We start from the raw sequence: 17,208 nt of genomic DNA on the forward strand, positions 1-17,208 counted from the left end.
TTTGAGTGAACTCCATGACACATCCTAGTTTTTTTTTTTTTTTTTTTTTTTTGTAGCTTTATAGCTAGATACTTTCTGCTCCCTCACAATTTTGGCGGCTGCAATAAGTTGATTGCACCGTATTTCCTGTATTTAATTCTCTCTTTTCCTATGTTAGGCCTAGAATCAAAATAGGGTAGGTAATTTCGTGATAGGCAGTAAAATAATTTAAAAAAATAGAATTGAAGTACGATTTATGGGTAATAATTTTCTTCAAATACGTTTTTCTGGCAAAGGTACAGAAACGTTGCTATGGATCGAAATACTCACGATTGTTCGGCCGCCATCACTTTCACGAGAAGAAAGGTAAGAAATCGCATCCATTTCCTAAGCTTTAATTGACGCCATTAACATCTAATCTAAATATATGTACAGTTAGAGGAATTCAAGTACTACAGTATAGTACAAGTATGAACTTCTTACTTTAAATATGTATTCAGTAATCACTGTAAAACTACAAACAGTTCAAAAACTACCGAAATTGTTAAGACAATACGCAGCGCACAATACAACTTTCTGCCATGGTCAGCTCAAAAATAAAATAAGATAGAATCAATCATGTTTCGCCATCCGTGAAACAAGGCAGTATTACTAGCAGACGCCTAGAACTATTTTCTATATTAGGCATGTTCTTGAAAGCTTTTGCAAAAATTATCACGAATATACCTGTATCACAAAAATACCTTTCCTTACCCTATATTTATAATTTATACTGACATTCATTGAAAAATAACGCGAATATAAATTCTACTCTGTTACGATAATCGGACAATAATTTGCAGATTATTTGTTTTAATTCTTTCCTCCCAAATAAAACATGTCTGACGCTGTTATTATTTAAACAGGAGCAAATGTATAAGAAATAATGCAATCGGATACAAAAGTTCAAAATACTGAAAATAAATTTCCATGGCTTGTCAGAATTCTTCACGAAATGGAATGAGCCTGCCATTGAGAACTGAAAATTCATATTTATCATTTGTAAAAGTACGCTCAGAACTGCTTGGAGATAGGCCTGCGCAGCCTAACAGTAGATCTATCACACCAATCATGTGCCATAATTTGGATCCATCTTGTAAAACAGAAATCAAAAACGAAAACATTTGAAACAGTAGCTGATCGAACCGCACACACAAGCAAACTCAATTCATAGAAGCGGGCTCGACACAAAACCCACCGCGCCCGCAAGCAGTCTGCTACGTCACGGTTCTGTGGAGCTGCATGGGCTGGCCGTTCTACTGGAATACTCACCCATGTGTATATACTGGATGTTCATTTCAAAGTGTGTCATGACGTCGCTGTTGTTGAGTCACCGATTTGAAGCTAGTTTCAGCTTATATGTCAGAGAAGTTGCCTATTATTCGAGGCGTTCTTCATTCTGAACTTGAGAACGTTTACGGTATAACTTGAACGTCGTAGCAACTGATGGCGGTCTGTACGGTCTGTGTGCTACCATAACCTCTTTCTAACTGTGTTTTGCGCCGGCAAGTCGTACGCAGGGTATTTTTTATAATCGGTTGCGTACGGTAACATTCCACAACACAAATCAAATGCTCCGTGTCCATGTTGACCGTCGAAGTTAATGTCAACAAATACGTAAGTAATCATCTTAACCCTCTCCCCATATCCCGACAGTACGTATTTCCAAACAGTTCACATTCCTGCCACTACCGACTTATCGTACGCATCGGTACGTACTCTTCAGAATGAACGCCGTTCTTGCTAGGCAACTTCTCTGCCTCCTAGGTAATACGCCTTTGCGGAAGTGTAGGAAGATTGAATTCTCTAGGCTCATCGGCTAGCCACATGACGGCATACAGCGAGCCATAACACATTTTGAACTGAACACCCAGTAGTAGGTTCGTTCCAACAAGTCAGGAACCGTCCGTAACCATCGTGAGCATGCGCAGTACAGAAAAAGCGTTCCAACACAATCCGAACCAGTCCTGAACCGGAAACATGTACTGCAGTCGGGCGTTCAACAAGCTTTTGACACGGGTTCGGAACGGTCAGAAATAGTCCGTGGATTGAGGCATGTACGGAAGAGTACGCAAGACGCGCATGCGCATAAGCTCACCAACTTCTCCTGGATACTGAAGAAAGACATGATCGACTGTTCACATCAATGAGGTTAAAGATGAAAAGTGACATTGGGGCTAAGAGGGATGAAGTTACAGGAGAATGGAGAAAGTTACACAACACAGAACTGCACGGATTGTATTCTTCACCTGACATAATTAGGAACATTAAATCCAGACGTTTGAGATGGGCAGGGCATGTAGCACGTATGGGCGAATCCAGAAATGCATATAGAGTGTTAGTTGGGAGGCCGGAGGGAAAAAGACCTTTAGGGAGGCCGAGACGTAGATGGGAAGATAATATTAAAATGGATTTGAGGGAGGTGGGATATGATGATAGAGACTGGATTAATCTTGCACAGGATAGGGACCGATGGCGGGCTTATGTGAGGGCGGTAATGAACCTCCGGGTTTCTTAAAAGTCGGTCAGTAGTAAGTAAGTACAGACGAATAATAAAACTGGAGATTTAATTTAAATTTTCACCAAAAGGAAAGGGAATGGAAATTATTTGTGTATTGAAATAGTTAATTACAATTTCAACATGCAGCTTTGATTAGAAATATAATACATAACGTACATACAGTAATAATTAAAAAATATATATATTTTTTAGATGAGAGTCCCCCAGTACACGACATTGAATTACCGGAATTCTTGCCTTCCATATTTTTTGTCATCTTTTTATAGAAAAATGATCGAAATTCTATTTTCTGCAATTAGAATTAGCTGCGAAACGATAATAATAATAAGCATCCCGTTCTTAGCAAAGATGATAACAGTTATAGCATCTCTGGATTTAATACATAACGATCCGCGAAAGCGTTCCAACAGCGTCCAGTCCAGTTTCAATCCCACAGCAGATATTCAACTAGCGCATGCGCATAAGATGGTACAGGAACCGTACATGCACTGATCCATGAACCGCTTGTTGGAACGAACCTAGTATAGTTTTAGTGGTTGACATCTACCTTTCCTTCTCTTCTTTCTTTTTTACTTACATGTAAGATACCACAGATCATTTCAAATACATCAGTTTCGTAATAATGTATTTTCTGTTTCTATCCCCAAAATTATATCGTAGTCCAGAATAACTGTAAGTTGTTACGTGTTCAGTAGTTTTATTATATAGTAATATTTTTGATCTGATTAATGATTTTCTCAGAAATGCCATTATTTTAGTTTTATATACTGATATCTTAAAATTGAGGCCGGTTCCGAAAGAACGGCACATATCCATAAAGTGCATTTTGAGATAATGACCTACAAAGGTGTTGTGTTGCCAGTACGCATTTCAAACACAATTTTGATTTAGTTCCTTATATTTTATAAATTCATCGTTTCTTAATATGCTAATATTTATATATTACATTTGTAAACCTACCGATATTTTGTCACAATAGTAAGTACAGTAGGTACGACCTATGTGCCCTTTTTCCAAAGATACATTTATTTGCTTTAAATAAACTTAAGGGGTGATGAAAACGAAAGACTAAACAAAGATAAACTATTTACAAAATAATTTCAAATATAAAAAATATATATTAACATAATATTCACAATCTCATTGCATTTCAATGAATAGTATAGCAATGACAATAACAATAACACATCAATAAACTTATTTTATGCGAGATCGTGCGTATTTCCTTGCTTTCCGCACAGAACCAATACGCGGTAAGTGTGAAATACCACATTCAGTATTCCCAACCTAACACACATAACAATTTCCCTCTTCTTACCGCTTAAGCGCCACATTCATTTTACTGCTTTAGGCTTTTAACATATTATTTTTAGAGACGTTTAACATAGTAATAATTATAAATTGGAAACTTACTACTGCAATTTAACCTAAATTGCACTGTTAATTATTGTTTTTAAATATTTGCAAAAATTAAGTAAACTCTAAATCATTACATAACCTTACCGTTTGTTTTAAGTTCGCATTTATAGACTGGGGGAAAAAAAGACAGACGTATATCACGGCCTACTGGAGTATAGTAAACACAGAAAACATTTTATAGGAACAATGTTGAAGATAGATATATTTGTTTTCCAAAGTTGCCGTCATTGAACAGAAACGAAGATGAATATTTCATTGCAACTAATTAGAAATTCATCTTTCAGGTATGTAATAAATGATCTTCGCACAAAATAATGTACGATACACGAGCGGTATGTTTGTTTTCATGTTCTCGGAAATTAAAAAAGCTCAACTACGGTTCGCTTTTTCAATATTTTCCTCGAAAATGAAAACGTCAACATACCGCTCTTGTAACGCATATTACTATTACAAATCTATGCATAGGCATAGTACTACTTCGTTTTTCTATACGTTGGGTGAGATTCTTCGAGGACAAATTCTAGCCATTTCACGTCGTCCTCGTTTAAGTACTTAAATAGAGATATTATGTCGTCAAACATGGTTTGGCTGATTGTTGGGAATAGAACAATCGTAGGTTTGATATCATTATGCCTATTTCTATTCAGTCTGATGGAATAGTTGAAGGGAATCTATAAGAGATTGTAATTTTCAGAGCACACAAAAGTACCATCACTTTGTATCTCACTATAAAATACTTCATAATCGTAAATTTACGTGTAGGAGATGGAGTCTTCATGAAACAGGGCGTTAAAGCTGTATCCGACTCTTTTATAAAGTATGACCCATTACACCTCAAAGTTACTAGGATGTTTTCTGCATGTTGCTATAGCTTTAACCATGGTTTTGCAATTCCGATGGCTTCTTTCTTTTCATAGCAGATCTCACGAGTCCAAAGATTCTGTCACATTGTGTAAATGTGGCTAACAGGAAACATGGATTATTTCTATCTGATATGCCTTGGCGAACCAAGCAGAAAACCTCAGAAGCGTCGAATTTGTACTTTGTCCTCCTGCAGCATCAGATATCATTATGACAGTTTCCACGTTAGGACATTTTTAAAGATTTATTTGAAGGCAGTCATACAAAAACGATGCCACTGAATTAGCATTCTTTCTTGTTTGAGTTTCCATGAAAAATAAAAGTAGGAATTTCCATGAAGCAACAAATAGAACAAAATTACTTCAAGTATTTTCCATTATTTAACAATAATTACAAGATAAGATTTTAAATTGTTACACTTAAAACATTATCACCTATAAGCACTTACTCTATAGTCTCAATCTGTAAACCGACTGCACAACGGCGTGCGGACAGAATGTGAGCGGTCAACTGCCGGTGCACATGGGGTGCTCGATTTATTTTATTGGGTTATTTTACGACGCTGTATCAACATCTAGGTTATTTAGCGTCTGAATATGAAGGTGATATTGCCGGTGAAATGAGTTCGGGGTCCAGCACCGAAAGTTACCCAGCATTTGCTCGTATTGGGTTGAGGGAAAACCCCGGAGAAACCTCAACCAGGTAACTTGCCCCGACCGGGATTCGAACCCGGACCACCTGGTTTCGCAGTCAGACACACAGGTGTGGACTGGGGTGCTCGATCCTGACCCCTAGCATCGTGGCATAAACAACTCTCCTGCCTCGTTGAAACATAGTGTCAAGAAACGAAAAGTGGTAGATATGTGCATTCCTATGAACTCGAGCGGTCAATTAATGCAATCTTTGGAAAAAGGGCACATACGCCCATGTGCCCTTATTCCGGAACCCGCCTCAATCGTACGAGATGTTATAGCTTCGTGTGTTTTTATATAAAGTCGTTCTTAATCTTTAAAAAATTACCAAATCAGGATCATTTGAAATACAGGTGTACTAATTACATTTATTTTTACATACTGTATAGAATGAAGTACTATACATAAAAATATTAAACATTGGATAAAGCCAATTGAAATGTTGGCATGTAGTGTTTCTTTGTGATTTTTTACTTAGATGTCCAATTCCTAAGAGCAAATGTTTTCAGAAAAAAGCTAAGACAGCCCAGCCACTAGCCTTCACAGAGGGGTCAGCAGAAACGGGTGGGGGAAATCGGGAAGGGACGTAACCAAACGGACACAGTACCTGTGAAAAAATATGATTCCATAATGAAGGGTTATTCTTTGATGTAATCCAAACAAAAAAAATTGGATTTTGCTCTCTTTGCTTCATTTTCAAGATAAAAATTGTTTTATATGAAACATTTCATAGCGTGTTTTGAGAAAAAAATTGATTTAATTTCAAATATGCGCAGTCAATTTAAGAGAGCCGTTACTATGATAACAAATGAATGAAAGAAATTTATTTATTTATTTTTCTTTAGATATTCAGAAACGATGGCGGGCTTATGATAGGGCGGCAATGAACCTGCGGGTTCCTTAAAAGCCATTTGTAAGTAACTACGATATACAGAAATTTGATCCGAACAAATGTAACATTGTAAAATTCCTTTGCAGAACATCAGTAACTTGCAGGATTCACTGTTCTTGAAGCATCAGGCCTATCTTGATCCACTTTTTTACTTACAAAATGAACAAGGAATGTGTTTAATAACGATACAATACCAGCAGAGCATTACAATAAAAATCATTAGATATATTTCGATTTCCAGTGCCATAGCTAAATCATGGTTGGCAATAGTTTCTTTTTTTCCAAACGGGCCACAGTCTAGGACTGATGTCCATTTGTAACATTTCTATACCCACATTTCACATATAACTATCAACTGGACTGAAGTTATTTTGTTGTAAAATGATGCACCGACTCCTAAACTGCCAATTCCAACAGAAAATTCGTTTTTCGAAAACATGGACTGAAACCCTTTTGGAAAGAGGATTCAATTACAAAACAGGGTCTTGCACTTACCGCATTAACTTTTACGCGTGCCGAACATGCGGCACACTTCGTCCAGCAGCCTTTCGTAGGAGTTTCGTGGCTCCTCTTCCGCTGGGGCATCTGTTGGTGCGCTGAGGGTCTCCTCCGGTTGTGGTGGAGGTGGGGGTGGGGGTTCTTCTCCGAGGACTTCCTCTAGAGGATCGGAAAAAGTTACATGTCTTTTGCCATCTTCCTCATCATCAGAGGCGTCTTCCGTGCCGGCCTTCTCCGGTCCACTTGCCTCGTCTCCCAAGTCAGCACTTCCCGGTTCTACTGTCTCGTCTTCGGCGCCGTCACTCGCAGGTTCTTTAGTGTCTTCGGTGCCGTCACTCTCGGGTGCACTTGGTTTGTCTTTTATGCTAGCACTCCCAGGTTTCTTTTTCTTGGCTTTCGTGGCACTAGATTTTTGACCACTAGTACCTGGACTGCTTTTTCCATCCTGATTTGGTTTTAAAATATAGAGTGTTGTCATCTCCCGGAAGGGCTGTTTTTCTCTGCAGTTGTTATAGAGCATGTAAGCCCCAACTGCAGCCCCTCCGGTGGCCGCCAGTTTACTGACGGTCCCCGCTTTGGTCAAAGATTTCGCTAATGTGCTTAAAATAAACTTAGAGCTCCACATCTTTATGTGTTATGATTTGAGGAACGTCTCCAGGCAACGCACCACATAGGCTCTGTTGTGAATGCATTATTGATTAAGCACATCGCAGCCAAAACGATAGGTTTGTTTCCAGCAAGCAATTCAGAACGCCTTCCGAACTTCTTTCGACGCATGCGCCAGTTGTGTACGGTGTCAGAACTAGTTCAGAATTTTACGTTGTTGGAACGTTTCTTGAACTGTTCTTTCACGGCCTTCGGAGTTTCTTCTCATTTTAAAATTATATTCATCTTCCGAACATCATTTGTCATAAACTATATCACTATCACCTTCCGAATCACTCATGGTCGACCAATTTCACTCGTTCTAAAGCACGTTGGAACAGGGATCTGGGAGTTCAGATCGGTTCTAGTCTTGTTGGGCTACTGCGCATGAGCAGGCAGTGCTGGAACAAACCTCTTGAGACGAGTCCGTTGTCACTCACTAGTTGAATGTTTTATCTGTCAATTACCTTAAACAGAAGGATTCTTCTCTGCAGTGGCGGATTGGTCACAGCATAAATGTAGTCAATATATAGATCCGCAAGTTTCGGGGGAAGCAAGTGGCCGTAGCATAAGGCGAGTTCCGAAATAGCAGAAAAAGTTCGCAGTTGAAGTAGTTTTCAACGTTGTAACACAAACCTTGCTCTTTTTAACTCTCGAATTTCCGCGACACAAACATTACGTTACAAGTTTTAAGCTCGGCAATTTACTGCTGAACTATGGGGGTGGAGATTTGCACGTTATATGGCAAATTCATCTTTTATAAGGCGTTCGCCTGCCTTGCATTGACAATATATAGCATTTTGTAAACATGGTGGTGTAAAATAAAACGTATAACTTTGATTAATTCGTCTTCAAACGAATTACCAAAGCCTCCCTCGTCCGTACCCGCCATTTCAATATATTTTATTGCAAATTTATCCAATCGAGAAAACTAAATAATACAACACCAGAAGCTTAGCTTAAATTTTCTTTTCTACAGTTCATTATTTTAAAATAATTTATTGTTGCTCGTTAATTAATTTTTTTACTTGGTAATTTAACGCCGCTGTATCAACTGTAAGGTTATTTAGCATCGATGGGATTCATGACAGAGAGTATTTGGCGAGATGAGGGCGAGGATTCGCCATAGATTACCAGACATTCGCCTTACGGTTGAGGAAAACCTCGGAAAAAACCCAACCAGGTAATCAGCTCAATCGGGGATCGAACCCGCGCCCGAGCACAACTCCGAATCGACAGACAAGATAGTGTCTTAACCGACTGAGCTACGTCGGTGGCTCACTCATTATTAATTTACTATTATTTAACGCAATCTTTTTCACTCCGTGTTTTTGAATTTGTAAGAATGCACATTTTATAAACGTTTAGTGAATAGAGCATAAAACATAACACGCATGACGCGCGATTTTTTTAGTGCGAGGGGTGGGGAGGGGTTCCCAAGCGTGGCTGACCCAAGACCCTCACTACTTCTGTCCACGTCGATTTATCTTGCAAGTGTTGATTTGTTCATTACGTTTAATTGTTTCTGTGGGGAATTTGGCTCTTAAGAGATGGGATGGATGAAAATTTGGTATTTTTTTTGTCCAAAATCACATTTTTTGGTAGAAAATGAAGCTGTGGTGCCTACTTTACACTTTGACGAGATTTTAGAGCCTTACGACTGCTTTGTCATGAATTACGCCCTCTATAAATTTTTTCACACTTTCTAGCCCACGTCTCTGCATTCACATTGCTAAGGAATCCACGAACGTTATGCTACAAAGTTAGAAAATTTTACTGCATGTTCTTTAACGTGTACTTATGAAAGATATGTTGGAATTTAAAAAAAAATGAAATAATTTTTAATAAAAAATAAAACGCGTGCTTACAGTCTAATCTGCTACGAGATTAATATTAACCGGAGTGCTGTAGTTAATGAACATAGATTGTGCAAGGCACTGGTGTGATTATAGACAGTCGTGTGGTTTATACACCAAGTGAAGCTCATTCTTCGTGTCAAAAATGAGTGTTGACCTGGGGATAGATAATCATTCCAGACCGTGCCTTCTAGGCCGTAGATTTTCCGTTGTTATTGACCATAAACACTTGACCTGAAGACAGTACAAATTGATCCCAGTTAGAGAATTCTCAGATGGCTTCTTCTATTAGAACCATATCACTACGATGTACTGGGACATCATTTTGTTTTAACTAACATTTTTAATACACTGCTCAAAACAATTAGAGGAACACTTGTAATAAATTGAATAAGTTAGTGTTTTTTGAAGCTGTGGTGCTGAAAATTGGACAATATGTAAATTGGAACATTAATTTAATCTAGGGATACAAATTTTAAAGATCCATGGCCTAAATACAGAGTAATTACCTGAAATAACAAATATGGAGAAATCTTTGATTACGGAAGGCACCGACAACTTCTAATTGGTAAGCTTTCTGACGTTGCTATAGTTGCTACAATGAGCCGTATGTGGGACGAATTGGACTATCGGCTAGATGTCTGCAGGGACATAAGTGGAGTTCATATCGAGCACCTATAAGGTATGTTTAAAAACTTGGAGAGTTTCTCCATGCACTCGTATATTTAAAAATTTTCTACGTTCAATCGTTTGTCCACAAATAATTTTCGTAATCAGGGAAATCATTTATACTCTCGCTGTATTAGAGGAATATAATATGTAAGAGAAGAGAATGAATGATCGAGTTACAGAAGAAAACCAAATAAATTGTTATAATAGAGCTTAATAGCTATTTAAATCAAGCCTTTAATGAGCATAAATTCTTAAGGGAAAAATAGTAATATGCTGTAGATGCTTTGACACAATTAATGCATCTATACTAATAATAAATCTGTAGCCGAAATTTTTCTGGTAATTTTCTATTTTCCAAAAATAATCGGTCCTAACATATATAATTAACCACCCTGAAACCGAAAATCGCTTTTTTGAAATTTTTGTTTGTATATCTGTCTGTCTGTATGTTTGTTACCTTTTCACGCGATAATGGTTGAACCGATTTCAATGAAAATTGGAATATAAATTAAGTTCGTTGTAACTTAGATTTTAGGCATTCAAAATACGTTTTTTAAATGGGGGGTTATAAGGGGGCCTGAATTAAATAAATTGAAATATCTCGTTTATTATTGATTTTTGTGAAAAATGTTACATAACAAAAGTTTCTTTAACAATGACTTCTGATAAGTTTTATTCTTTGAAAAATTTTGATAAGACTGATATTTAATGAGATAAATGAGTTTTAAAATTAAAATAACTGCCATCTAAGGCGCTGTATTGAAATAAAAAACAAATGACTTCGTCTATAAGGGGCCTTGGACACAACAATCGAAAGCTATGAATCATAGCCTACAGACAATGTTTCTGTGTTTGTATGAAGTAATATCGGAAGCTAAATTAACCGATTTGTATAATTAATTATTATTTCATCATTGGAAAGTGTAGTTTCTCTGGATGGACATAATGCTATAATGTTATTACAGTAACTTGTGAGTGAATTGAGGACAGGTAAGATTAAAATAGCTTCTTATGCACAGAAAACTTGATAGGTTATTCTGTATATCCATTTCCTGTATTTTTTAAATTATATTTATGAACATATTCATTTTTATCTCAGAGAATTAACGAACAAGGAGAGTGTATTGATTTAGTGTGCAGTAATAGTAGGTTAGCTTAGCAATCCATTATTTTATAATTCAAATTTTAACTATGCACAATTGAATCGTGTTAAAATACATAAAATATATATGCAATAAATGCAATGCAAAAAAAATTGGGTAATGAGCCAAGCAGATTATGTTGCGCTGTTGTAAAAGCTGTTCCTCCTGAGATTCAAGAGCTCCCACAACAAATTAAAAACTTTCTAATTCGAGTACATCCGTTATCAATACACTTTTTACATAATATAATATAATATAATATAATATAATATAATATAATATAATATAATATAATATAATATAATATAATATAATATAATATAATATAATATAAACATAATAATAGATCTGTAGCCAAAATTTTTCTGTTAATTTTCGCTTTTCCAAAAATAATTGGTAATAACAATTAAGAAACATGTTAAAGGAATTGTCATTGCACCAAATGAGTGGTCTCTGGATCAAAATGATCGCATTTTAATATTTTAAATATAATTTAAATTAAGTAACATATTAAACGATTTATCCTTCTATCAAACACGAATGTTCCCTCGATCAAATTTCCTATTTTAATTATGTAATTACTTTATATTTATTTCTAACGGGTGCAGCGGAGCGCACGGGTACGGCTAGGAGTGTAATAAAGAGGTACTAGGTACAATCATAAAAAATAAATTCACATATTAAAAACAAAAGTTCATTGGCTGTTGAAATTATAGGCTTTCTTCCTCTTATGAGGGACAATTCTGAAATATTCCTTTGCAATAGCTAAATTATATTATAGGAAGTTTTCTTGTAAGGTAAGGGTGTTAAAATCTAACGACATGGACGAAAGAACAGTGTGTTCGAAAGCATTCATTTCCTTGCATGGGATCTCTTACAAGATCGTTCCGGTACTACAGAAATCTCTCAAGTCTACAGGTATGCCACCTAAAGACCAACGAGGCAAACATCATAATCATCACAACAAAAAATCTGATGATGTCTTCGAAAGTGTGCTCAACCGCATAAAATCATTCAAGGGAAGGAAAAGCCATTATGGTCAGTCAAAAAGTGATCGAATATATCTTCCCGACAATCTCAAATTAAAAAATGTATGAAATGTATATTTCACAAGGACGTTCCGATGTGTCTTATGAATATTAAAGAAAGATTTTCAAACCAGATTTAACATATCATTTGGATATCCACGCCGTGACAGTTGCAGTATATGTGATAAGTTTCAGGCTGATCTTAAAGTTTATTAAAATAAGCTCTCTGATAACATTGTGTCTTTTCTTCCTGCACGTGAACGCATACTCGTAGAATGACATTGTATTCACTTTGGTTCCGTGTTTACCTACCAGGGATAGATAGATAGCATTGGTCTTACGGATCTTGGCTAGTACACTGTTGCAGCAAGATGCCTCCGTTAGAACGAGTGAGGTACAGTATCTCTATCTCACTCTCTTGCTAATACGTACAGCATTCAAGCAAGTTTATCGCACAAGATAGTTACGTTGAGTCCGTTGTAATGATAAAAAAAAACGTATTAATGCCATAATGATGCCTGCAAAAACATACATTATATTTTATATACATTATAACTAGACTTCGGATATTTAGGCCATTAACCAACTTTCAGACAACTCAACTAGGCTCCATAATGATCCTAAGCAGGCATTAAAATACAGTTTTAGGGACCTAAAATGTTACAGCAATTACAAATAATAATAATAATAATAATAATAATAATAATAATAATAATAATAATAATAATAATAATAATAATAATAATAATAATAATTCAAATTTCAAATTTCAAATTTTTCAAATTTATTTATTTACAATTTACATTTGAATTGAATACATATGAATAGATACCCGAAATGAGCATATGCTCGTGCTCGGGTACAGTCCAGTAGTCTACATAAATTTTACAGGGTTCAGATAATAATGCTGATGATATAAATAATAGTAATAATAATAATAATAATAATAATAATAATAATAATAATAATAGTGATAAAACAAAAATATTTACAATAATAAAATAAATACTGAGACGGATAAAATAAAATACAAAACCACTAGAAAGAGTTAACACAACTTAAATAAGCATATAATAACCGGAAAAAATGCCAAACTCGAAAATCAACAGAAAAGTTCGTTGTATCGCAGACGACAGCAACCGCCGTATTGACATTGTGTTGTGCATTAATGGTAGTAGGGGAGAGCTGAATGTCTACGTTACTGCCGTTCTCTTCGAATCTTCTCGTAAAATCATGGGAAATTAATGCTGAAAAACGAGCCAAACTGTTCATTATTACCAGGATAAATAAAATAATACTGAAATATATTAATCGAGTTTCAGTTATAGATCTCTCCTTTTGTGCAAGAGGTATCACATCAAAATATTTTATGAATGGCGGGGAAAATATAAATTTCAAAAACTTTCTAGTGACAAGATATAGTGACAAGTACAATCAAGTGTATCTGTGGCGATGCTAAGAAAATCATTTATTGGAGATATACACTGTTATTAATTAAGAAAATGATCTATTTATATTTATTACAATGTTTTCTATTATAGGGTACATGCATAAGATAAATACAATAGAAATTAGTACCATATAATGCTAGTAACACTTAAAAAAATTATAATAAAATTTTTCAAATGTCATACAAACATTTTCACTTTATTTTTAAACTTAAGAATGTGTAAATTGCTTAGGTCTGGATTATTTTTCAATACTGAATTGTATAGTCTTGGTCCATAATTCCTACTGTGTCTTAATCCAGCTGTAGTGTGGCATTTAGGTTCTGCCAAAAGAGTTGGGACATTTCTTCTGGTGTTATGTATATGTTTTTCAGTTATAAAATTCATTCGATTTTTGTGAAAATAAGTTAGTAATGTATGTTTATATATTTGCTCAATTTTTAGTACTTGGAATTCAGAATAAATAAATCGTGTCGGATAATCAAGTGATTTATGCAGACAAATTTTGATGATACGTTTTTGTAGTAATATTAATGGAGTTAAGATAGTCTTCGTCATTCCACCCCATCCTATTATTCCGTATTGGATGACTGATTGAAACAAGGCTAGATAAACTACACGGAGAACATAGATAGGCATATATGCACGAAGGGTTACAAAGTTGTGAATTGTTTTCCGTAACCTATTATATAAATATGTTACATGTTTATTCCATCTTAAATGTTGATCAATGACAACACCTAATTCATTCATAGTGTTCTGCCCAAGGGCAAGTATTTCACTGCAAACCCAGCATTCTCCAGTCTTTCCTATTTTCTGCCTTCCTCTTTGTCTCCGCATATGATCCATATATCTTAATGTCGTCTATCATCTGATATCATCTTCTGCCCCGAACTCTTCTCCCGTTCACCATTCCTTCCAGTGCATCCTTCAGAAGGCACTTTCTTCTCAACCAGTGACCCAGCCAATTCATTTTCCTCTTTCTTATCAGTTTCAGCATCATTCTTTCTTCATCCACTTTTTTCAATACAGCTTCGTTTCTTACTATGTCTGTCCATTTCACACGCTCGATCCTTCTTCATATCCACATTTCAAATGCTTCTATTCGCTTCTCTTCACTTCGTCATAATGTTCATGTTTCTGCCCCATACAATGCTACACTCCACACAAAGCACTTCAATAGTCTCTTCCTTAGTTCTTTCTCCACAGGTCAGCAGAAGATGCTCTTTTTTCTATTGAAAGCTTCCTTTGCCATTGCTATTCTCCTTTTGACTTCTTGACAGCAGCTCATGTTACTGCTTATAGTACATCCCAAGTATATAAATAATAATAATAATAATAATAATAATAATAATAATAATAATAATAATAAAACTGTTATTTTATTGAGTTAAGAAGTGCTTATAATACAGATTTAAGATTATATGCAGAACACGTTTACCGTTATCAAATGTTAAGAAGCGCTTATAATACAAAATTAAGATTATGTGCAGCACACGTTTTCCGTTATTAAAAATGTTAAGAAATGCTTATAATACAAATTTAGGATTATGTACAACACACTTTTTCCGATAACTTCACACTATAATAAAAAAAAAATGTTAAATGTTATGTTTTATTTAACGACGCTCGCAACTGCAGAGGTTATATCAGCGTCGCCGGATGTGCCGGAATTTTGTCCCGCAGGAGTTCTTTTACATGCCAGTAAATCTACTGACATGAGCCTGTCGCATTTAAGCACACTTAAATGCCATCGACCTGGCTCGGGATCGAACCCGCAACCTTGGGCATAGAAGACCAGCGCTATACCAACTCGCCAATCAGGTCGACTCTTCTATAAGATACATACCTAATACCTTTGTTGTTTTGCTCAAGTTAAATTTTGTGTACTTTTCAAATAAGCGTGTTTTAACAGTGTGAAATCTTAGCCTTAACTGTACCACCCCTACTTGTCTGTTATGTTTTTTTTCAGCGGAGATCTTTGGCAAGAGAGCGGAAGACTATTCCATCAATTTAGCTGTTACGCCGTTATTCGTAAATTAATTACATGGTAATTTTAGAGGTGTAACACAATTTGAGCATACGAAATCGATCTAGTTCTCAATGAAATTATGTTATATGAATTAATTAATTCCTAGTTCTCAAGAAAAATACTTATAAACAGCCTCCATATGTTCAAAGCTATTTTCTTGAAGTGGAATCCTCTTCTAAGCTTCATGCAACAATGGCATATGACGCTCAATGTTTCGGAAACTCTATTCATCCTGTTTGCCGTGTACAGTTCATAGCCTATATTAAAGTATACTTTCCCAATGATTGAGCCTAAATGTCATACAAGTGCAGCACTTAAACATGTTGCTAGTTTCGGCTCAAGGACTATTTTCAAAAAACTCCAAATAATGCCCATGGCTTTTCAGTATATCTTTTCATTAATAGTCTTCCTCGTATGTAATCGTGAAAACTTTGTAACTAATTCAACAGTTCATAGCATAAATACACGTCAAAAAAATTACTTTCATACTCCATCGGCAAGTCTATCGTGCTATCAAAAAGGAGTGCGTTATATGGCAGTAAAAATTTTTAATAGCCTCCCTATCGATATAAAAAATCAAACTCAAAACATAAGATTATTTAGAGCCAAATTAAAGAAGAACCTAATTTCTCACGCCTTCTATTCTGTAGGTGAATTCAAGACATTCAATAACGCTTCATGAAATTGATACCAAAACTTTGTGTTGTACTAGTAGACTATATTGTAAATCTTTTCTGTATATATTTCATCTAGACTGTGACTATAAATTAAGACTTTATAATAGTATTAAGTTTTTGACTTGTTCCATATTCTAGCTGTAAAGCAATGTATGAATACCATGGAATGTTAATAAATACAATACAATACAAAGACTTTATAATAAAATTACAAATCATTTTCCAAATTTGAAATATTTTGAAATTGAACCTTTTAAAAAAGAAATGTATAAAATTAGTCATGACATAATTTGTTATACAGGCTCTTTAAAAAATACGGGGCATAATTTCAGGTATGTATTTCCCACATGTAGACAATCAAAATAGTTCATTACAACATGTGTCCGGAAATGCTTCATTTCCGAGTTATGGCCTTCACAACATTGAAATTCACCGGAACATTTTTCTTTCCGCAGGTCGTTGTCATTACAGAAGATGTTCAAAATGTCCACCTCCTGCTTGAATACAGACCTCACATCGATGTCTCATTGACCTGCGAACACGATCCCAAACTCCAGGAGTATTGCGTATGTCCTCAGAACATGCCACAATTCGATTCCGAAGGGATTCCAACAGTCTCCAGACAGTCGTCTGAGGAACATTGACTTGCAACGCTACCCTTCGTGTGCTGATAGAAGAAGTCATGTTCACAGCCTCCAGAATCTCCTCCTGTACTTCTGGAGTTGTAGATCTTGGTCGTCCCCTTTCCAAACTAGGAGAGTTAAATTTTCCATTCTCGCACAGACGGTAATGGAGACGTACAAATGT

Source organism: Periplaneta americana, chromosome 5, assembly GCF_040183065.1.
Source record: "Periplaneta americana isolate PAMFEO1 chromosome 5, P.americana_PAMFEO1_priV1, whole genome shotgun sequence".
NCBI classification, from domain to species: domain Eukaryota; kingdom Metazoa; phylum Arthropoda; class Insecta; order Blattodea; family Blattidae; genus Periplaneta; species Periplaneta americana.